This window comes from Lytechinus pictus, chromosome 2 (genome assembly GCF_037042905.1).
Source record: "Lytechinus pictus isolate F3 Inbred chromosome 2, Lp3.0, whole genome shotgun sequence".
Classification (NCBI taxonomy): domain Eukaryota; kingdom Metazoa; phylum Echinodermata; class Echinoidea; order Temnopleuroida; family Toxopneustidae; genus Lytechinus; species Lytechinus pictus.
This window is the reverse complement of record NC_087246.1, coordinates 19,297,480-19,309,230: the sequence shown is the minus strand read 5'-3', so window position 1 is coordinate 19,309,230 and position 11,751 is coordinate 19,297,480.

The following is an 11,751-nucleotide window of genomic DNA, read 5'->3' as shown; positions in this document are numbered from 1 at the left end:
CCCGGGACGAAAATGGCAAACATGCTGTCTGTCCAGGACGACACTGCAGCTGTTTTAATTGATTCACCGATTTTCTACAAAGGCTTTTTTGTCATTGAAGGGCTTTTCTCCCCACTATTTTGATCGGATTAGAGCCACTGTATTTTCTTGGAATACTTTCATGAGGGGGCGATCGCCCCCTGGCCCCTGCCTCACCGATCGACGCCAATGGTAACGCTAGTAGTATATACATTGAAATAACCAGGAGCATATTTGAGGCATCCTCCTTTGAAGTTTTACAATCTACCTTAGATGACATTTAACATGCCAATGAGCAGAATGCAATGCCGTTTCAAACCTCACATAATGGAATAATAACAAAAAATATTATTTCAGCTATGTACATGACGTAACAAAAGTATGCATTTAGTTTCATGGAAATACATTTTTCTATATTTTTTCTTCAAATTAATTGTTTGGTAATAAACGAGATTTTTTGTTAATTGTCTGATTTCGAGAGGCAGGCAGTACCCTCTTCAGACCTGGTAATTGTCAAACCTGCTTATCAAATTTGACATTTTTACATGAATTCCACAAATGTGTTGCCAAGTCCTTAGATTTAATCTAAAGCATTCCCAAAATCATTTCTTGAACGGTTAGTTCTATCGCAAGTGCATTTCCTTGACGATTGAATATACTCTCCCATCCTTGCGAGGAAAAACAATTTTCTACGCACACGGCGCTCAGCTATGTTTCGTTTACAGAAATCAAGACGAAAGCTGAAAAAACAATGAAAGAAAGTGGCCAATCCGAATTGATTTTAAAAATGATGCTTTGGAGGTGCTGAGCAATATATGGGATCAAACGAACAATCTGTTTGTCACATTTACGTCATGGTTTAATGGAAGATTTAATGTCTTTGGTCGTCCAATATGAAAAGGACACGATTTCGGGGACTACAAGGGTGCTCCTCTCATGGGGTAACTAATAATACAAAACACCTAGCTCGAGGCATTGTCATTCATCCATTCGGAATTATTTGGATTCCGAATTTGCTATTCAAAGTCTTAAATGGGGTCAAAGTATACATATTTAAGAAATAAAAGAATACAAAACGGTACACGAATTTATGCCACCTCATCTATAATACAAATTTTGAGGACCATATGGAATGTCAAAACAAGTTAATCCCTATTGTATTCCTGTGTATTCTTTATCACTCTGTTGTTTGTTCGATACCAAACTTGATCAGCCCTGCCTCTACAAACATTATGATGATAACAATATAATTATTAACTCGGTGATACCCCCTCCAATCCCGCTCATACACAGTAAAAAAAAAATACAACGCTGTTTACTATATGAACCTTACAGTAATTGTTTAAATCTTAAGCAACAAAGTTTAATTTTCAATATCTAATCTTCAATAAATCAAACATGATTGTTTAAACGGTTAAACAAATACTGTAAGGTTCATATAGTAAACAGCGTTGTATAAAATCTTAAACAGCGTTTTTACTGTGTACATCACCCACACACACCATTAAAGCATTATGAATGCATTATGATGTACCAGCAACATTGCATTTCTCATTCCTGTGACAAACGCCTTACGAATCAAAGAACCAATTGACGGTTATTGCAAGCATGTCAAACCAATGTGCCACACCCACTTTAAGCAGCATCGGTTCAAGGCTAACCTACTCATACAGTTCTTAGATCCTAACAATGGATGCCTCATTTTGATCACGTGGTTTCATGATACATACACCTAAAATAATATTTCCGCTATTATTTACACAGTAAACATTAACACGCTGTTTAATTTATTTTTATACAACGCTGCTTACTTTATGAACCTCACAGTAGTTGTTTAACAATTTTGGAAAGTGTTTATATCTTAAACATCAAAGTTGAATTCTTTTTATTTAATCTTCAACATGTTCAATGAATTGAGCTGGGATGTATAATCAACTAATTTGTGGTTCATATACAGCATTGTATGAAATTTTAAACAGCATTTTATTGTGTATTACATCAGCAGTGGCGTAAAAGGCGGGGGGCAGTGGCGGATTTCACCGGGAAAATAAAAAACGGGGGAAAATAAGAAAAGGGAGGGAGAAAGAAAGGGGAAAAGGAAAGGGAAAGGTCAAAAGAAAACGAAGAAAAATTTTATTTTTGGAAATGGAAAAGGAATGAAAGCGGGAAAGGAACGAAAAAAAAAAACATTTGAGAAAAAAGAAATCATTCCGAAATAGGCCTATGTAATGGAATAGCATGATGGGAAAAAAAATTAAAAGATAAAAAAATAGCAAACAATAGCGGAAAATGAAGGTAGAATGGAATTAGTCAAAAGCTAAATTGGAAAACAAAGAAAACGGACAAGAAATAAAACAACTTAATAACACGACCGGGCTGCCGAGGATTGAAAATAAAGAGCGGGAAGAAAGATGGACTGCATACAACATTGTGCTATAAGCTTGCTAAATTTTATGCAAATAAGCTACCGGGGCTTTGCCCCAGACCCCACGCAGTAGGGGCTCTTCATCTATAACATTCAAATGGCTCTATAACGCCCCCTGTAGGAACCCTTCCTGCATTAAGCTTTACGTTCAATCACTGGCGTACAGGCGCGGGGGGCTTGGTTCCGCACCCAAAAGGAAATAAAAGAAATTATAGGAGACAGCGTATGATGAAATGAATGGAAACAATGAAATGTGTTATTTGATGAATATAAGGGAAAAACCTATCACATTATTTGAATTTAATTTCAATAGGCAATTTTTTTTTCAGCTCGCTTTGCTCGCTGGCGACTTTTTACAAATTTTCCCACATTGCTATGTTTTGCCCCCTCAAAATATTTGGTTCATTACGCAACTGGGTTGAATAAAATGTGTTGTGTAAAAGCTATATTCTGTATATACCCGCGATTTGATTAAAAATAGCGGCAATCTGCGAGGTTTAAATGGATTTGATATCAAAAAGTTCCGGGGGCTCCGCCCCGGACCCAAACCGCATAGCACTGCCGTATATGAGTATGGAAGGGTTGGGCCATGGCCCACGAAAGTTCTACAACCAAGAAAAAAACAAGGAGGAAAGGAAAGCAAAGGAAAAGTGTATGATATGATTTTTTACTGAATATAATGTAAAAAATATCTCAAAGTTAGAAGTCCCATGAAAACTTGATTTTTTTTTCTCGCTCACTTCGCTCTCTCGGGACTTATGTTAAGCAGCTTTTTAGCACATTTCTTACTCTTTACGCTATCCGCAAAGAATCCTGTTCACAGTGGCGTACAGACCACAAAAAATGAAAAGAGAAAAGAGTGAAATATAATTGTGCTCTGGTTACAATATCAAAATCTATCACAAAATTTGATTTTTGCTCGCTCGCTTCGCCCACTCTCAATTAAAAAAAATTCTGCCCGATACGCAATATCTGGCCCTCTCAAAATCGTCACCTCATTACGCCTGTTCATACCATGATAAGACCGGGAGATTTTTGCTCTTGCCCCCCCCCCCCCCCCCCTGGCCACCGACCCTTGTTACGCCGCTGTACATCAGTCACACCACAATAGACGAAACCAAAACAAAGGATATATGCTTGCAAGTATTACAACTTTCAATGAAGATAAAAGGGCCATCATATTTTTAAAAGAAAAAGTCACTATAGGCAGGATTTTTTTTTCGATTGCTTATGAAACGTTTCATTATCGAGAATATTCTAATGTGGCAGGAGTTCCCGCTAAAGTTCGTTCGAGCTGAATTCCCACAAAGTTTGAGCTGAATTCCCACAAATTCGAGCTGAATTCCCACAACATTCCCACAAACACTCAATTTTCCGATCTTTAAATCGTTTACAAATGGCTTACATTATAATTCTTAATTTCAATAAATACCTTTAAGTCAATATGTTGACAAACGATAAATCTTGCTTAGAACTATTCGTATTTTTTTTTTTATAACTATGATATTCCTCTATCGGTGTCTCCTTTATAACATTTCAATTCTTTTCTTGTCTGAATAATTCTTCTCAATATAAGGACCGTTGCATCTAAAAGTCAATCTATTTACCATCATATATCAAATTTGAATCCACAGGCAATCAATTGCATATTTGGAAGAACAATTCTGGTTGGTCAATCTTTTGGTGAAAGTGAATATGCAACAATTAGGTTATTTGTCGGCCATTACCATTTTACAATCGATTAAAAAAAATACAGGTTTAACTTCTGACTGATAGTATTTTTTTGTGTGTATTGTCATAATTGCAGAACTGAATATGAGAACGGTCAAGTTCTTTTCAAACAACCTTGGATGAGACATGTTGATTGAAGAAAAAAATTCAGCAATATTAATCGTGGAAGTGATGGCATCCAAGAATCGAATTTCATTTTGGCAGCTAACTTTAAATTACGTACATGATGTATATCTATTTCTCCGGATATGGATATTAACAGGGTTGATGTACTTTAATTCCCAGCATGAAAGAAATCATATTTTTTCCCTTTCACAGTTGTAGGAACATCACCGACAATTTTGCAATTGACACTTGATAAATGGAGCATGGAATATGATCAATTAATCTACCGCACCCGGTGCCTCAGACCATATCAAAGGGCAATGATGAATTGTTTTGTGAATTTACAGGTGATTTGCAAGGGTCGAAAACAGAGATTCTGATCTGATGTAACTTCTGTAATATTTGGAAAATGTAGATTTCCATGATGCCGTCATATCCATATGTCCTCTATCAAAAAACGTGCATACGATGAAAAAAATCTCATCCGGGGGTTCATAAGTATCATGATCTAAACATGCTTCCCAGCTTGGATTTCACTTTGATTGCATCATGATATCTGATCAGGACCGCTGCCACTAATCGAGAAAAAGAACCCAAATAGTTTCAAATCTGTCTGGTCACCATTTCTCATTCTTAACTTTCCTGTTTCTCTTACTAATCTTGCCTGTCCCAGCGGGATTGGCCATTGGAAAATGTTTTACTTTGGAAGTGGAATGGAAAAAATAGAATACAAAGAATAATAACATTAAAGAAAATTATAGTGTCCGAGATTGACCAATTTAATTGTCTGTCCATCATTTCCATGCAAAATCTCCCACTATAATATGTAAAACGGAATATATTGAGTGGGTTATTTTATTCAATGTTAAAAGAAAATCATTATATTCATCTTTTCAATTATACTGTAAATCCAAAACAAGGTTGAACAATCCTTGGGCGAAAAGAAAAGAAAATTTTAATTGAGCCATAAATCGGCCGTTCATTAACGCAGGGATGGTTTTTATGTGCAATTAATCATTTTCATATATTGTGTAGCAACATATGAAATAGGTTGCTACCATTTCAACGATTTAGTTCGCCTTAGTTAGTATGGATTGTCACTCAGGGGGATGAAACTTTATTATAACTGAATGGAGGACGTACTGGATAAATAAACAAATTAATAATGATTTATACTAAAAACAAAATGATGCGGCCCTATGTTCATTTTGATAAAATCAAAATCTTTGTGAATGGTTATCTCATTATATTGACCGATTGCTTAACATCGGTAAATATATAGTAATGACTGATGGGTACTATGGTGTTGGTGTCTGTTTGTCATTTATATGGTGTAATACTAGTAATCGGGGACGATGCAAGGGTGTTTTAATTCCAAAGGTGAAAATGCGTCCTAAATGTGGCATCATTTTTCCTCAAATAAACAAGTTGGGATTTATGATTCATGCATGAGCATGGCCGTGGGAAGCGGGTCATCTTTTTATCTTTTCGATATAGTACTTATTACGTCTTTCTTGCTTTCACTTTTCCCTTCCCTTTTGATCAGAAATAGTATGATAGGAGACGGTCGTCAGGTTCCCCCAACTCCAAACGCTTTAGTGAAGAAAGGAAGATCCGAGTAGACAATGATTCGAGTATTTTTGTATCCCGACTAAAAAAAGGCAGCATGGACTTTTTTCTTCTTAATAGTCACAACGCGAGCCAATTCTTTAATCGATGAAAAATATAGGCCTATGCATACATTAATTATAATAGATTGAGCATTACCAGATAAACCTGGCCATTCATTTTATTTAACATTCAGTTAGTGATAGAATATAGCTGGTAGCCAATTTTGAACCACATTTTATTCGAAAAAAAATCAAGTTCATTTATTTCTACAGGAAAAAATTCCAGAATATCATCATCATCGTCGTCATCACCGCCAACACCACTACCTCCACCACCACCACCACCACCATCATCATCATCGTCATCATCATCATCATCATTATCATCATCATCATCATTATCATAATCATCATCCTTATCATCATCATCATCATCAACACAACCATCATCTCACATCACCCACTACTACCTCCATCACCACCACCATCATCAATCATCGTCATCACCACCATTACCACCAACGACAACATCAACAACAACAGCACTATCATATCATCAACGTCATCGTCATCATCATCATCATCAAATATCATCATCGTCATCACCATCATCACCACCATCATCACCACCACCAACAATAACACTGTCATTATCATTAACGTCGTCGTCATCATCATCATCATCATCATCACCACCACGACCATCATCAATTATCGTCATCACCACCATCACCACCGCCATGCACCAACAGCACTAACAACGCCATCTTCATCGTAGTCATCGTCATCACCATCAACAACAAGAATATCACTATAATTATCATCAACAGCGACGTCATCGTCATCATCAGGGCAGGAGCAGCAGCAACAGCAGCATCATCACCACAGTTATCATCATCTTCCTAAGTTTTTTTTTTTATTCTGAATATGAACAATATAAAAACAACGCGTTATATAACAAGACGGTTTTATTACATGATGAGATCGGGTGTTGTTTTTATATTTCAATTTTTTTTTCAAATTCAAACAGCAATGTTCAATGGTTATTTAAATCTTAAATTTAAACAGATGCTTAACCGTAGTTTAAACTCTAAATAGCTTTTAAGCTACCAATCCACATATAATTATAATCATTCATTTGTCTGAGGGGTAAATCAATGGTTCGCCACATTACTGTGAATCGTTAATATCATCATCATCATCATCATCATCAATTACATTCTCATCTTCCTCCTCATCATCGCCATGGTCAATATTACCACGATAAATTAAATCCCCGGGGGGGCCACTTCCATTGACGAGTGGATACCATGTGCGACCATGGGGTCTCGAAAAGCACCATAAACAAGTATTTTCCATATTCCGAAAATGGACCCCTTAACAAGTATTGGCGTGTGAATCCCTACCCTCAACAAGTATTGGAAACAAAACGATACTATTGGCATAAATTCCATGAATTGAACCCCTAAGCAAGTACAGCGATATTTTAATTGTTATGTCACGGACGTTGGTCGTCGGTTTTACCTTTACCTACATCATTGGGTTTAGTACCGCCCCCACCTCCAACACCTCGCGCAAATCGTACTCTAAACACGTAATGTTGACTGTGGGGGCAAAAGGTACATCCTTTATAAAACATTTTAGTATTAATTTTGTTTTACCCTCGCAAATCTGACCCTAAACACATAGCTTTCCTAGCGAAATAGAAACCCTTTTAAAATTATTTTAGTGTTTTTGACACCCTTATTACGCTACGTACGTAACGTGCCCTATCTTGAAAAAGACATCATTTTAATGTGTTTTTTGGTCGCGCATGGTATCCACTCGTCATTGTAAGTGCCCCCCCCCCCCCCCCCGGGATCAAATCCTTAAATTACAACCTACCTGAAGTCTTTTCGATGAGATCAAAGTTTCCCTGTAAATTGATGACGTAATATGTTAGTGATGTTATTGTGCTGCAAACTTTGTAGTGGGTCGACGTGCACCTTCACCCAAAATTCTTGAATAGTCCAAGTTTGTTCTCCATAATATATTTCATTGAACTTTATGGAAGAGTCATATTTGTGTTTGCGGACTTCTTGGATGAATACTCACAATGTCCAAGCGAAAAGGGACCGCAAATGTCATGCATGAGATATCTCCAAATAATTTGTTTGGAATATAATTGGCAATCTATATGAAAAGTCATAAAAATACTTCAAACTCTGTTCATGAGGTTGCTACTTTCCTACTTCAAATGTTTTGAGTAAACATAAAGGACAGGGATTCTTTTAACCCGATTCGTCACGGGCAAACAAACAGTGCCCACATATTGATAATATTTAGAGCAAAACTAAAAAAAAAGGGAAAAGAAAATGCTCCCCGAATTATGGGTAGATAAATGCTTAAGTCTTATTTATAATTTGAGTTGCTTTTAAAGGCACACAAAGTTGATAGCAGGAAATTATCAATATCAAATCATAATTTACCAACAAATTGATAAGATATTAAATTTTACCCGTACGTTCTCTATCTTCTTCTTTTCTATTGCATTCACACAAATACGCGCACGCATACACACACAATATTTGGTAATACGAATAAATCCATACAAATAACATAACAAGCTAAACACACACACACACACTCGCGCGTCTAACCATCCTCCAACCAAAACGCACACATTAATTATAATTAATAAATTTATTTTTATGCTTATCCTCCTCCTCTCTTCCTATTTTTTTTTTATTATTATCATTACTTTTATCATTATCATTATGGCAGTAGCCCTATATTTATGAATTTTTATATGAAGTAGGCATCACTAGTACTCTTTTATTCATAAAAGAGGTTAACTTGTATATAAATGAGGATGATGTATGTGAAAGGGTTATGTAAAATATTTTTATTATTTTTGTATATATTATGATATAACGGTTCCATTTTCTATGGAGTAAAATGAAAGAGAGAAAAAAAAACTATTATTATCATCATCATCACCACCTCCACCACCATCATCATCATCATCATCAACATCAACATCATCATCATTATCATCATCATCATCATCATCATCATCAACATCATCATCATCATCATCATCATCATCATCACCATCACCATCATCATCATCATCACCATCATCACCATCATCAACATCATCATCATCATCATCACCATCATCAACATCATCATATCATCATCATCATCATCATCATCATCATCATCATCATCAACATCATCATCATCATCATCATCATCATCATCATCATCATCATCATCATCAACATCATCATATCATCACCATCATCATCATCATCATCGTCACTGTCATCATCACATGGTAGTTTCTTATGAATAAACCATGAAAAATACATTTTCACATGTAAACACAATTCACGTGTACTTAAGTTTTTAATATATACTCTATTATCTTCTCAATCTATATTGAAGGTCAAGTCTACCCAAGAAAAAATATTGATTTGAATCAATAGTGAAAAATCAACAAGCATAACGCTGAAAATTTCATCAAAATCGGATGCAAATTTAGAAAAGTTATGATAGTTTAAAGTTTCGTTTATTTTTCAGAAATCAGTTATATGCACAACTCAGTGATGTGCAAATGTGCAAATGAGAGAGTTCATGATGTCCCTCACTATAACTATTCATTTTGTTTGAATTATACAATTTTTTAGTTTTTACAGATTTGACAATGACCAACTTTAATAACCGAACCACAAAATTAATAAAGAAATAGTAATTGCACATTTTCAGGTGGGAATAAGACTTTGTTTCACATGACAATGAGGAGTAAAATAAGATATTTCATATAAAGGGATACAAAATAATTAATTAATGGGTGATGTCATTAATCCTCTCATTTGCATACCGACAAGGATGTGCATATAACTGTTTTTGTAAAATTAAGCGACACAATAAAATTTTCAAAACTTTTTTTTTTTTTTACATCCGATTTTGATGAAATTTTCAGTGTTATGCTTGTTGCGTTTTCTCCTTCTATTCAGACCAACTTTTGTCGGGGTGGACTTGTCCTTTAAAGCTGAGCATATCATCGTAAAACACGTTCATAACATAACAATGCATCCATACCACATTTTATAATCATGAGATAAATAACAGAAGTCGATGGGAATGCATTGGGTGCTTCGAGCACATATACCCTGTAAATATACCCTTTAGAGTTCTGTTGACAATTCCATGCAAAATAGATATTTCATTTTTAGAATAATTCTCTGAACGATGAAACAAAATTAAGTAGACAGATTTCAATCACGAACGTGCGTATATTGATGAGTTTCAATTGCCGTTCCTGTTTTTACAATGAGGCACTAATCTCAGTAAAGCCACTTAAAAACATTTCAGAAAACGGCTCTTTTTACTTGTGATTTGTATTATTATTACCCTTCCTGTTTTTCAACTTTCAGGATGATATAAGTTACAGAAAATATTTATCAAATGTTTAATTTTATTGATATATCTTTATATTCAATAAAAAAACTATTTCCGTTTTCAAGATATTAGTTTTTACATCTACCCTGTAAATAAAATAATATAATGGAATAATATTACTAAAGTAGGACAATTACCTTTAAAGGACAAGTCCACCCCCACAAATAGTTGATTTGAATAAAAAGAGAAAATCCAACAGGCATAACACTGAAAATTTAATCAAAATCGGATGTAAAATAAGAAGGTTATGACATTTTAAAGTTTCACTTAATTTCACAAAACAGTTATATGCACAACCTGGGTGGTATGCAAATGAGGAGACTGATGACGTCATCCACTCACTAATTATTTGTATTTTGTTATATGAAGTATTCAAATTTTCTCCTCATTGTCAAGTGAAACAACGAATAATTCCTCCATGAACATGAGGAATTAGCATTGTTTAATTATGGTTCAGTCAAGTTGAACCTTATTATCAAATCTGTAAAAAATTAAATATCATATAATTCAAACAAGAGAAAACAAAATAAATAGTGAGGGACAACATCGACCATCTCATTTGTATGTCACTGAGTTGTGCATATCACTATTTTGTGAAAAATAAGGGAAAGTTTAAATGTCATAGCTTTTTTTACTTTACATCTGAGTTTTGATGACATTTTCAGCATTATGCTATTTTTCCTTTTCTCTATTTATTCAAATCAACATTTTTCTGGGGTGGACTTGACCTTTAATTTGAAATTCCGCCCCTAAAGATGTAGATGAATGCAAGCCTGCCTAAATGGTTAAAATAGTTGAAGCAGAGTCTGCATTCCAATTTGTTATAGCCATTTTCTCTCTTGTAAAATATAAGATTATGATCTAACATTCCTATTCTCTGTTAGGCCTATCATGTTCTACGAATACCACAAATATTTAGAAACTGCACTGTGCGGCTTGTTCTATGTATGATAGTTACCCTTTTCATTTCAAATTTTAACGTTGTTCACAAAGTATTCATTTGTTTTTTGTGTCATTTCATTTCCAGAATACAAAATGAATAAATGCGAAATCAACAACAACAACAAAGTTTTATTGAATTGGTAAGCGTGACAGGTATATTCATTCCTGGAAACGCTTGTGCACTGTCGAAAGCGCGCCGGAATGGCGGCCGGGTTTCTGTAGAGTGTCAACAAACCTGTGATTGTGAATGTCTTGCATCAGTTTAGCACAGTTAGTAATAACTTTTGTTATATCTTTTAACTAAATCACTGCTAGAATTATCAGATAATTCAGCCAAATAATTTCAGAAATGTCTTGTGTTAATTTACTTCCATTTTCGACTTCGGCCATAACACTATATCGATTGGTCAAATATTGGCATTTTGCTTTTACATACCCACCCCTGTTAATTTTTTTTATGCAGCACCGCCC